This window comes from Microcaecilia unicolor, chromosome 1, assembly GCF_901765095.1.
Source record: "Microcaecilia unicolor chromosome 1, aMicUni1.1, whole genome shotgun sequence".
NCBI lineage: Eukaryota > Metazoa > Chordata > Amphibia > Gymnophiona > Siphonopidae > Microcaecilia > Microcaecilia unicolor.
The window spans coordinates 761,865,271-761,878,839 of NC_044031.1; positions in this window are offsets into that span (position 1 = coordinate 761,865,271).

A 13,569-nucleotide genomic window follows, 5' to 3' on the forward strand; every position below is an offset into this window, starting at 1 on the left:
AAAGGAGGAAAAACAGTGAGATTGAGGTGGAAGAAGGGGTTGAAATCTGGAGGAGGGAGAGAGAAGTAGTCCAACATCGCCCCCACGGCCAGCAGGGCGAGGAGTATGTGAAAATAGATAACCGCCATGGCACAGGGCTGCGACTGAAGCAGAGTCATCAGGGCAGAGCCAGGTTTCTGTTATGGCGAACAGATGGAGGTGACGCGAGATAAAGAGGTCCTGGATATAGGCGAGTTTGTTACAGATAGAGCGGGCATTCCATAGGGCGCAAGAGAAGGGCAGAGAAGAGGAGGGGAGTAGAGAAATAGAGATGAGGTTAGAGAGGTTATGGGTTCTCTTTGTAGGCCTTGTTGAAGAGATGTGTCTTCAGAGATTTGCGAAAGTTAGTTATTTCGTCAGTGGTTTTCAAGGCTGTAGGTAATGCGTTCCACAACTGCGTGCTCACGTAGGAGAAGGTGGTGGCGTATGTCAGCTTGTATTTTAGTCCTTTACAGCTGGGGAAGTGCAGATAAAGAAATTTGCGGGCTGATCTTATAGCGTTTCTGGGAGGCAGGTCCACGAAGTTTAGCATGTAGATTGGGGCGTCTGCGTGAATGATCTTGTGAACATTCGTGCAGATCTTGAATGCAAAGTTTCGCTCTTAGGGGTTTTGCACTTTCATATTTAGCTTTTCCAAATATGAGTCTGGCTGCGGTAGTTTGGAGTTTTTTGATGGTCTGTTCTTTGCAGCCAGCATACAGTGCATTGCAGTAGTCCAGATGACTTAGGGCAGTGGGAGTGGGACTTATATACCGCCTTTCTGTGGTTTTTCCAACTACATTCAAATCGGTTTACATATATTCAGGTACTTATTTTGTACCAGGGGCAATGGAGGGTTAAGTGACTTGCCCAGAGTCACAAGTGTGCAGTGTGAATCAAACCCAGTTCCCCAGGATCAGAGTCCGCTGCACTAACCATTAGGCTACTCCTCCACTACTTATTACCATTGACTGTACCAGGGTATGGAAGATGTATCTCGGGAAGAAAGGTTTTACTCTTTTGAGTTTCCACATGGAGTGGAACATCTTTTTCGTTGTGTTTTTCACGTGGGTATCGAGTGTGAGGTTTCGATCAATGGTAACTCCAAGAATTTTCAGGTTTTGTGAGACGGGGAGAGAACAGTATGGTGTGGTTATGGTGGAGTAATTGTTTGTGTTGTGTTGAGAGGTGAGTACAAGACATTGTGTTTTTTCTGCGTTGAGTTTTAGCTGGAATGCATCCACCCAGGAGTGCATGATTTGGAGGCTTCGGTTGATTTCGTTGGTGATTTCGTTTAGATCATGTTTGAACGGGATGTAGATCGTGACATCGTCTGCGTATATGTAAGGGTTGAGGTTTTGATTGGCTAGACGTTTGGCCAAAGGTATCATCATTAAGTTGAAGAGAGTTGGTGAGAGGAGGGATCCCTGTGGAACTCCACACTCAGGTATCCATGGGGGTGATATGTCCACATTCGTTGTTACTTGATATGATCTTGTGGTCAGGAATCCTTTTAGCCATTTGAGAACTGTACCTCCTACTCCGAAGTATTCTAGTATGTGTAGTAGTATTCCATGATTAACCATATCGAAGGCGCTGGACATGTCGAATTGTAGGAGGAGTATGTTGTTGCCAGTTGCTATTGCTTGTTTGAATGAGTTCCTTGCGGACACTAGTACAGTTTCGGTGCTGTGATTTGTCCGAAATCCAGATTGAGACTCATGCAGTATTGAGTGTTTATTTAGGTATTCAGTGAGTTGTTTCGTTACTATTCCCTCCATGAGTTTGGTTATGAGCGGAATAGATGCTACTGGGCGATAATTGGCTATCCAGCAAATAGCCAAGACCTGTCGCTTCTTCCTCTATAACATTAGCAAAATTCGTCCTTTCCTCTCTGAGCACACCACCCGAACTCTCATCCACTCTCTCATTACCTCTCGCCTTGACTACTGCAACCTACTCCTCACTGGTCTCCCACTTAGCCATCTATCCCCCCTTCAGTCCGTTCAGAACTCTGCTGCACGTCTTAACTTCCGCCTGGACCGATATACTCACATCACCCCTCTCCTCAAGTCACTTCACTGGCTCCCGATCAGGTATCGCATACAGTTCAAGCTTCTCCTGCTAACCTACAAATGCACTCAATCTGCAGCCCCTCCTTACCTCTCTACCCTCATCTCCCCTTACGTTCCTACCCGTAACCTCCGCTCTCAAGACAAATCCCTCCTTTCAGTACCCTTCTCCACCACCGCCAACTCCAGGCTCCGCCCTTTCTGCCTCGCCTCACCCCATGCTTGGAATAAACTCCCTGAGCCCATACGCCAGGCCCCCTCCCTGCCCATCTTCAAATCCTTACTCAAAGCCCACCTCTTCAATGTCACCTTCGGCACCTAACCACTTTACCTCTATTCAGGAAATCTAGACTGCCCCAACTTGACATTTTGTCCTTTAGATTGTAAGCTCCTTTGAGCAGGGACTGTCCTTCTTTGTTAAACTGTACAGCGCTGAGTGGCCTAGTGGTTATGGTGGTGGACTTTGGTCCTGGAGAACTGAGGAACTGAGTTTGATTCCCACTTCAGGCACAGGCAGCTCCTTGTGACTCTGGGCAAGTCACTTAACCCTCCATTGCCCCCTGTAAGCCGCATTGAGCCTGCCATGAGTGGGAAAGCACAGAGTACAAATGTAACAAAAATAAAATAGATACTATTGGAGATTCTACATGGAATGTTGCTACTATTGGGGATTCTACATAGAATGTTGCTATTCCACTAGCAACATTCCATGTAGAAGGCTGCGCAGGCTTCTGTTTCTGTGAGTCTGACGTCCTGCACGGGAGAGGGAGAGTTGCAGTGTATCCCTGCATTTTCTAAGATTGTCTCCTGGTACGTGCAGGACATCAGACTCACAGAAGCAGAAGCCTGCGCGGCCACATTGGTGATCTGCAAGGGCCGACTTCTACATGGAATGTTGCTAGTGGAATAGCAACATTCCATGTAGAATCTCAAATAGTAGCAACAGTAGAGGAGTGGCCTAGTGGTTAGGGTGGTGGACTTTGGAACTGAGGAACTGAGTTCGATTCCCACTTCAGGCACAGGCAGCTCCTTGTGACTCTGGGCAAGTCACTTAACCCTCCATTGCCCCATGTAAGCCACATTGAGCCTGCCATGAGTGGGAAAGTGCAGGGTACAAATGTAACAAAAAAAAACCCTAGTAGCGCTCTAGAAACGTTAAGTAGTAGTAGTAGGTCCATTGTACTTTTCTTAGCATCTTTTGGCAGCGGGGTGAGTAGGATATTTCCTTTATCCGTGGGAAAGAGACCATTTTGAAGCTTGTGGTTTACATGATTCATGAGGTCTATTTTGAATTGTTTGGGTGCGGATCTTATTAGGCTAGTAGGGCAAATGTCTAATTTGCATTGCAAGCCATTATTATTATTATTATTTATTGCATTTGTACCCCACATTATCCCACCTTTTTGCAGATTCAATGTAAGATTTAAATTGTGAGATTTTATCTAACGATATTGTGTCGGTCCATGTTCGCTCTGCTGGACATTCCCCAGGTTTTGGGCTAGACATTCAAGGATGCTTGTGTATTCGATGATATTGGTAGGTATTATGCGTCAGAGCTTTATAATTTTTTCGTTGAAGTATTTCGCAAGATTGGTTGCAGATGAGGTGTCTGTATTATTAGAGGTAACCGGTGTAGTATTTAGGAGTTTGTTTACGAGTGAGAAGAGTTTGTGTGTATCCTTGTAGTTTGGTCCTATTATGGTTTTTTAGTGCGTTCTTTTAGTTTGTCTGATGGTGTATTTGTATTTCTTTGTAACTGTTTCTGTAGGTGTTGTCCATTAGAGCTCACAAGGGTTTTTTTTAGAATATCGTCACAAAATCATTATAGAGAAGTCCTATGATAGAGAAATTCGTCCACCCTTAGAGGGCTCCCTAAACAGGGGGCGTCTCACTTGGATGCGTTTATACTTCTGAGAACATCTCTATTAATTTAAAATAGTACATAGTTATATATTGTTCACCCAGAACCGTACTAGGTCAATCTTTTCACTAGTAGGGCTCCTGGAGTATGTTTAGGGATAAGCAAATGAAAAATATAGGCCTTTTGCCCCAAATTGAATCTTGGGTAGGAAATTTCCAAGTGAGGGTATTTCAGAATGGACTTCTAGAGTGAATACAAAATGACGACTTGAATATAGAGTCTAACGTGGGAATTTCTATAACAAGACGCCTCCATTTAGGTGCCCCTCTGCTGTACTCCAGATCAATGTCCTGATCTGTGCATAGGTGCCCCAGGGGCATCGTTTGGGCAGAGGGAGGGAGAGTTGCAGTGTATCCCTGCATTTTCTAAGATTGTCTCCTGGTCTCTTTAAAATGACTTTGCAAAGTAGAGGGGGAGGGAGGTTGAGGAGGAGGGGGATATAGGAGGGGGAAGGGTAATGTTCAATGCATAATAGAGGGACATGTGTATTATTAGATAGGAGAACAATCCTTTGAAGGAGCACATTAAGAGGACCCACCAGTAAATATTGTTGGGATAATACACGAGTTATAAATATTGGAGTTTCATATAAAAGTTTATTGTTAATAGTTATGCAACTGCACAGTAATTATACATGTTCACATTATAGATATAGGAGAAGACAAGAAGGAAGGGATAGGGGAGAAAAGTTTGGAAAACATTGATGATGGACGTTTCAGGTTTAGTAATGTGTACCAGACTTCGCTGTTCTACGATTTATATTGACTGAGATGGAATTGTATACCATGTGACCTCATCAATGAAAAATTGTTGAAACATAAAATGACTTTGCAAATCAGTGACCTTCCCATGAGAAGCTCTTCTCTAATATGACTGTTTTCATTCCTTCCTTTAGAAGGTTCTTAACATCTATTGCCAGATCTATCATTGTGTTACTGTCTCAAAATATTTCCTTTCTTACCCAAGTTTCTGTTTGCCCCTCTAGGACGACTCAAAAGTCCTTCTCAGTTTAATGGAGTTCATAGATGAAGGTAAAATCTGCTTCATATTTTAGATATATTAATAGTTTATAATCAGAATGAATAATCTCGTGCATGTGGATTTCAGGCTGAAATCAAGCCTGGCTGTGTTCAATCAGTTGAATCTAATTATCAATAAAATTTGCTCCACAGGTTGATTGACGAAGTTTACCAAGCAGTGGTAAAAGGGGCCCTGTGGTGGTGTCTGGCCCCCTTTTTTTTCTAGAAGGAAATGGCCATGTGGTAAGTTAGACACTTCCAGTGCTGCCATTTCCTGGGGGAGCCCTTTCCGCCTCCTGCCTGATTAGCAACACAGAAAACGTTTAAAAATTCTGTCACAAACCAAACAGAGAGGGTAAACAGCATACATAGAAAGTGCACAAAGAACGCCTGCCTCACGGGTCAGGGTCTGGATGTAATTTGTTTAGAAATATGTGTCCACAGGGCCGCCGAGAGGGGGGGGACAGGGGGGACAAAATTCCCGGGGCCCGGCGCCACAGTCCCACCCACCTCTGCCACCGGGTCGAGCCCCTTCCACCCAAACGCCCGCCAGCAGAAGTGCTTCCTGTCTTCTGACTCTGGCATGCGTGGCCCACACAGACGTGCTCCTCTCAGCTGATCTTCGCTGTACGCTGCAGGGCTTCTGTGCGTCTGACGTCCTGCACAGAGTGTTGCTTTTTTTGTTTGTAAAAATTCTGTCACGCAGGAAACTGCAGGAGATGGGGGCGGGAACTCCCAAGGGAGCCCGGTGGTAGAGCCCAATTGGCACGTGGCAAAAGGGCCCCTAACAGCAGATACTTTATCATATGGCTACTACTCTGGCTATCAAACAGTATACACAAAAAGCATACAGAAGAAAAAAGCACAACTGGGCCTTCAAGACCGAGACAACATGAGTCCTTTATTAAGATCAGACCCGACACGGGCCGTGTTATGGCGCAAACAGCACCTGTCTCAGGGGTCCAAGTTTAATATCAAGATACGCAGGTAGGGAGCTCTTTAAAAACTGTGAGGTCCTTTGATTACGTTGTTGTTTTAGACACTAACATGTGCCTAATGCAGCAAAACATGGAGTACTATGGGATGCACTCAAGCGTCCTGCGGTAACTCTGAAATCTGTGCAAACTATAAAAAAGTTTCTTTTGGTGGGTGGGGAGTCGGGGCAGAAAATGGGAATTCCTGCAATAACTATAACAGGCTAACTGGTTGGTTCACAGATGAAGCAGGAGCCCTTATTGTGTATAAAATGGGTCGTGTGTAATTTTAAAAAATGGCCATTAATGCAAAAAAATAGAAAAAAGCCATTTTTGTGGCTGCGATAAAAATGACCTCAGTGTTATATGTTTACTCAGGATTCCTTTGTCTAATATTACAGAAAATTGTATTAAGATACTTTTTTTATATTACGTTTAAGCTCAGAATCCATTCAGGGGAAATCAGGAGGGGGGTCAATACTTTTCACATCACTGGACATTAACAGCCTGCAATCAGAATGATTAATCTTGTGTTGAAAGACTAAACAAACATCAAATGCAAACCAATTGACCCTTCCAGTCTACCCAGTGATATTCTTTTCCTCTTGTTTTCTACTACTTTGGGTTGATCACATTTATAAACCAACTTTTGCTTCCCCCTCCTCCTCTCAATTCTTCCTCACCACTGACCTACTACTACTACTACTACTTATCACTTCTATAGCGCTACAAGGCATATGCAGCACTGTACACACAAAGACAGTCCCTCTGGAATAATTTTACTGAAATCTTACTTCAGCATTGACAGGATGTGACAATTCTGTTCCATGAGCCTCCCAGTTCCACTTGTAACATTTTGCAGTTTGGGTCAGTCCTGTGGTTCAGTGCCATCCCCATGTACACCAAGTGGGAGGATTCAGGAGAGACCCGAGCCTATTCTCTGACAGTGTGGGTCTAGAAACACTGCAGAGGGGGCATTAACTGTGCCCTGAGGCAGGGGCGTAGCCACGGGTGGGCCTGGGTGGGCCTGGGCCCACCCACTTTGGGCTCAGGCCCACCCAGCGACGATGCAGAGCGACGACAAAAGAATTGATCCCCCGCCGGCACGCAGGCCTTCTTTCCCCTCCCTCCCTCCCCTTCGGGCAGCGCCGCTGTCTATCGCTACAGCTGAGCAAAGCTGCAGCGCACCGGGTTCGTCTCCGTCCTGCCGCTACTTCTGCCCTCTGGCTCCGTGATCTTTGTTTGCTTATCTGCAGCGGTTCCGGATCTGTGCGCTCCCAGGGCTGTCTGTGTATGCTGCCTGCGACTGCTTCCTCTGCGCTGGGCCCCGCCTCTTCAGAAGAGTAGGCGGGGCCAGCGCAGAGGAAGCAGTCGCAGGCAGCATACAGACAGGCCTGGGAGCGCGCAGATCCGGAACCGCTGCAGAAGAGCAAACAAAGATCACAACGGAGCCGGAGGGCGGAAGTAGCGGCAGGACAGAGACGGACCCGGTGCAGTGCAGCTTTGCTCAGCTGTAGGGATAGACTGCGGCGCTGCCCGAAGGGGAGGGGAAAGAAGGCCTGCAGCCAGGTGCCAGACTGTCGCTGGGGAAAGGTAGGGAAAAACGTGTGTGTGTGTGGTGGTGGTGTGTGGGTGGGGGGTCGGGGAGAGACAGGAGCACTGTTGGGATGAGGGAGTGAGACAGAGTAGAGCTGGGGAGGGACAGAGAGATGCTGCAAGGGGAAAGAGAGGGAGAATTGTTGGATATGGGTGGGAAAGGGCATGAGAGATAAAAACATTTTGGACATGGAAGTGGAAGGGAGTGGTGAGAGGGGAAATGTTGAACATGGCCGTGAGGGAAAAGAAGGATGGAGAGATGATGATGGTGGTGGTGGGGGGCAGAGAGAGATGTCAAACCAGGGGCTCAAGGCAGGGAGAGGGAGAAAAGTTGGACATGAAGGTGGAGAAGAGGAGAGGAAAGGAGAGATGCACAAGTGAGGGAGGGGAGAAAGAGGGAAGATGGATCCAGGGAGAGAAGATAGACAGTGGATGGTAGGGAAGAGAAAGGGAAAATGCTGGACAATGGGGGAGGGAAGAGAGAAAATTTTGTGCCCACCCACTTTGTGCTCAGGCCCACCCAAAATTGGCTGTCTGGCTACGCCACTGCCCTGAGGGAAGGACTGGGGCACAGAAATGTCTCTCAGAGCATTAAATACTGGCAGTGTCCTCCCTTAGAGCTGGAGCCCTTTACTTTCGTTATATCAGAGAACAGACATGAGAGCATTCCTTATTAAAAAGGAAATATGAGCAATCAGATAACAAAATCCTCACTGGCTACCAGTATAATACAGGGCTAAATTAAAAACTCTCTCTCTGACCTTCAAGGCACTTAAAGGGAATGGGCTAGAACACTTGAAGAACAGATCTCCTTCTAGGTACCTCCAAGGTTACTAAAGTCCTTCCAAGGAATATCCCTAACCTCACCCTCTCCAAAGGATGCACCAAAGAAGCCTTCTCCGGAGTAGCCCCCTTAGAAAGGCTTCACTTAATGCAAGGTTATCTCTGCTTCAGGAAGCAGGTGAAAGCTTGGCTCTTCTTCAAGCCTTTAAACGCAAGCAGCACCTAACTAGCTAGTCAGACACACAAGGACTGACACCAACTGCACATACTATAGCAGGACTTGTTTACTACAGGGCACCTTTTATAAATCCACATGCACCTTTTGTGTAAGTTAATCACCCTTATCTCCTATCTAAGCTCCAGTCAGTGGCGTACCAGGGGGGGGGGGGGGCGGTGGGGGCGGTCCGCCCCGGGTGCACGCTGCTGGGAGGGTGCCGCGCGCCTGTCAGCTCTTTGTTTTCATGCTCCCTTTGCCCCGGAACAGGTTACTTCCTGTTCCGGGGCAGAGGGAGCATGAAAACGAAGAGCCGGCAGGCACGCAGAACCCCCTCCCCCCCAGCGGCGTGCACCCGGGAGGGGGGGTTCTTTCACCAGGGGATCGGGGGTTCTTTCGCTGGGGGGGCGTCGCACTGTCCCAGGGGGCGGGGCGCATCGGCGATCCGCCCCGGGTGTCAGCCCCCTAGGAACGCCACTGGCTCCAGTTACTCATATCTTCTGTCTCCATGTTCAACACCCCCCCCCCCCCTTACCTCCTTTGCTGTCTAAGATGCTTTAATCTGTATTGTGCTGGCATTGTAAATGACTAAGAGACGTATTTTCAAAGCACTTACACTTACAAAGTTACTCAGTAACCTATGGAACTTTAAGTGCTTTGAAAATGAGCCCCACAGTATGCTATAAAGTGCAGCTGTAATTATCCAGGTTATTCTTGCTGTACAGTGCCTTGGCTGAATTTATTCAAAAAGTCAATAAATAATGCAATAAATGTTAATAAACAGGTACAATCACAGCAAATTAGCAGCCAATTAGAATCCTTCTACTGTACAGTCACCACTAAATTGAGCAGCCAATGAAAGTCGTTTTATACTACAGTTAGAACTCTGCAGTAATCCGGATAATTCCATGATGCAATCATAACTAATGAGCAGCAGTGTTGCCAGATGGGCGGTTTTACGCCACGGGAAATTTTTGCCCGCGGCGGGTCGCGGTTTTTTGGGCTTCTTTTTTTTCTTTTCCGCGGTTTTCAGGCGGTTTTTTCGGCCGCGGGGGGCGGGGTTAGTGACATTTTGGGCGGGGTTAGTGACGTTCTGGGTGGGGCCGATGACGGGGGAGGCGGGGTTGATGACGGCGGGGGCGGGGGTGATGACGCGGGGGTGGGGGTGTCAGCGGCGGGGTTTCAGTTTGGGCGGGTTTTGGGCTGTTTTTAGGCTGGATTGGGTGGGAAAAAAATTTTCCACCTGGCAACCCTGATGAGCAGCTAATTAATGTGCCCTGGAGGTGCCTTTACAGTACCTCCCTGCTTAATGTAGCTTACTGTGATCCGATCAGATGAATCTTTTATTTTTCTGTTAAAGATTGATTCTCTTTTGTATTTATTGGTCTTATTCAGTGAAGGTTTATTATCGCAAGTACTTGCCATGAAGACAGCTGAATCCTGTGTGCTCCTTTCTGTTCAGCATAGGGATCTTCCTCCATTTCTGCTGGCACACGAAGGACCTCGCTCTCTAGACACTTCTCATGATTCTGCTGTCCCTTGTATCACTTCCTGAATAAAGTAAAAGCAGTGACGTTCCTGGTTCTCCTACTTTCTTCTCTTTTCCCAGGAGAAAAGAGATTCTTTCTAGAGTACATAAGATGTAATCTGTACATTTAATTTATTTATGTATTTTGTGAACGTAGCCTGCCTGCAAACCTAGGTGGGTTACATCCTTTAAAACATATACAATATGATTAAAAAAACACAACTTATTTATTTATTAGAATTTATTAACCACCTTGTGAGGTAGTGGGTGGTCCATGGCTGGATTCCCATAGGATCACTCCGTAACTGAGACTGAGAGTGAGTCGCCTTAGGGTAGGTGGAGTTAACACATGCTGAGTCAGAGGGGCAGGGCTGAGGCAGGGAGGTGGTTAAATGCCCTGAAGTAGACTGGATCAGAGAGGCCCCAAGACAAGAGGTCTCCAAGAGAGAGAGGCCTGAGTCAAGAAGCCTCTGAGAAGCAGCCCTGGGAGAGGACCTCTCAGCAGTGGCGGATTTAGGGTAGGTGCGCAACTCCTTAAAGCCCTCTTGGCTCAGTCTTCACCCGGGCAATGACAGCGGCACTCATAGCCTGCCTGTAGCCTGCTCCGGGACTTTCTCGGTTCAAGGAGGAAGCCCCGAACAGGCCGTGTATGAGTGCTGCTGCCCGGTTCAAGACCAAAGTCAAAAAGGTTTTAAGGTGGCGGGTGGGTGGGAGACAGAGACAGGGGTGGGGATGGATATGGGGTGGCAGCAGCAACATGGCACAGGCAGGGCCGGTCTTAGCAAGTGCGGGGCCCTATGCAGACCAATTTGGTGGGGCCCCATCCTAGCCCCACCCCCACCATAGCCCCACCCCACCGTAGCCCCGCCCCTACCCTAGCTCCACCCCATTGATAAAATTATTCCATTTTTAGAACATTTTTTTACTTATGAAATTTCAAATAAAGACAAATGAAGCTAAACTTGTACAAAAAACTGATTGAAATAATAAGCACAATGCTATCATGAAACCTCCCCTCCCCAGAAATTATTCCGTTCAAGTCCACTACAATTAGTAGTTCCAATTCTCATAACAAAGGAGAATAAAGGAAAAATATTAAGAAAAGATTCAGTACTTTCAAATTCCCCTATTACTCTGTAACCCATATATGCAATAAAATAAATATGAAATGAAAAGATATACAATAAAATTAAGTGATATGTAAAATATAATGTACAATATAAAAACATATAGACCACCAAGGTATTAAAATTGTTTTAAAATATATACCACAACTCTCTGACTCAAGAAGACTCCGACTCTGTCATCCATAATTGTCTGACAACACACAGAAAAAAATAAGTAAAAAAAAAAAAGTCACAATTAATACCTTATACACCAATATACCAGCCATACGGAAAATGCAGATTATCAACAATATGAAGCTAGCAAGGGATCATAATATCACAATTCTCATGTAGAGCCACAAAACACCCTTTTAGAGAGAGTGTGTCATGATTTAGGCTCTACACCCTTTCCGATGTTTGGTGCCACCTTAGTAAGGCCAACACACAATCTCTCCACTGCAAAACACTATACACAAACGTGTGCAAAAACACACTCATAACCTTAACAAACCATAAACAGCACTAATTCCAAGGACAGGACGAGCTACAACCTTATGCGTGGCGTGGAAAGGCAACTGTAATTACACCTGGCTCTAAAACACCAGTGCACAACCTAGTGAAAAAAACAAACAAAAAGGGCTGCAAACTATATGCTAGCAGAATACTGCACCTTCCTTGATCACACCTGAAAAACACATGAATGCAAAATACTGAACTGGAAAGTTACCTCAAGAAGTCAGACTCAGTATGTAGCAATACTACAAAAATTAAAACTTACATGAAAAATATCACAGATGCACATTTCCAAAAACTAACATATTCCAATTAATAAATCCTGAATAAAATAGTTTTTTCTATCTTTGTTGTCTGGTGACTTTGTTTTTCTGATCATGCTGGCTCAGTATCCGATTGTGCTGCTATCTGTCCTCTTAACTCTGTTTCCAGGGCTTCCTTTCCATTTATTTCTTTACTTTCCGCCTTTCTTCGGGATAAACATAAAGGAATCCTGTTCAGAAGGAATGGATCCTCAGAAGCTTAGCCGAGATTGGGTGGCAGAGCCGGTGGTGGGAGGCGGGGCTAGTGGTTGGGAGGCGGGGCTAGTGCTGGGCAGACTTCTACGGTCTGTGCCCTGAAAATGGCAGATACAAATCAAGGTCAGGTAAACACATAAAGTAGCACATATGAGTTTATCTTGTTGGGCAGACTGGATGGACCATGCAGATCTTTCTCTGCCGTCATCTACTATGTATGTATGTTACTATATTTCAAAGCAGCACAGGGAATTGATCGTCAGGCCTGGAGCAGTGAGAGTTGCTAGCATCAGGACATCACTTCCTGGAGCAGTTTAAGAGTGGAATGTAATGCTTTCTGTGTTACAGCGTTTAATCTCTCAGGGGTTCCAGCTGTTCCCAGGCTCAGAGAAGCAGCTGGACAACTAAGGCAAAATGAACCAACGCTTCACAAAACTGCCACATTAAACCAGAACAAGAAATCTTAGTACATCGGGGATCACTTCCCCCTCCACAGACCGAATATTGGGAAAAAATAACATAGTAAATGACGACAGATAAAGAAAGACCTGTACGGTCCATCCAGTCTGCTCAACAAGATAATCTCATTTTACATGGTATGTGATACTTTATACCCCAGTTTGATTTCTCCTTGCCACTCGCGGGGCACAGAACGTAGAAGTCTGCCCAGCACTGTTCCTGTACTAAAAGTTCTGAAGATTCTGGAATCCTAAAGAGTTACAAGATTCCGGAATCCCAATTAGTAGCAACATTCCATGTAGAACCCCAAAGAGTAACATAGTAAATGACGGCAGATAAAGACCTGTACGGTCCATCCAGTCTGCTCAACAAGATAAACCCATAGTATAAGGTATGATATGTATTCTTGATCTTGATTTGTCCTTGCCATTTTCAGGGCACAGACCGTAGAAGTCTGCCCGGCACTGGCCTTGTACTCCAGTTACAGAAGCTAAATCTGGCCAACATTACAATGTGTTGACATTATGCCATACTTTGTATTGTCATTTGAATATTTTTACTGCTGTAATTGTCTTCTGCTTATGTTTGATTTATTTTTACTGTACACCGCCTTCAGTGAATTCCTTCAAGAAGGCAGTAAATAAACCCTAATAAAGAAAAATAAAATCCTGAATGATGGCTGGTGTAAATGGGCACATTTGGGATGTTCCAGAAAAATAAATTCTAGCAGTGTTTTTAAACAGTCTTTTCTTTTTTTATTTCTCAGATTCGTTGTAATGGTGAGTAAAGTGATGTGGTGGTCGTGTTAGTCCACTTTTAAAGGTAATAAACAGAAATAAAACAAAACA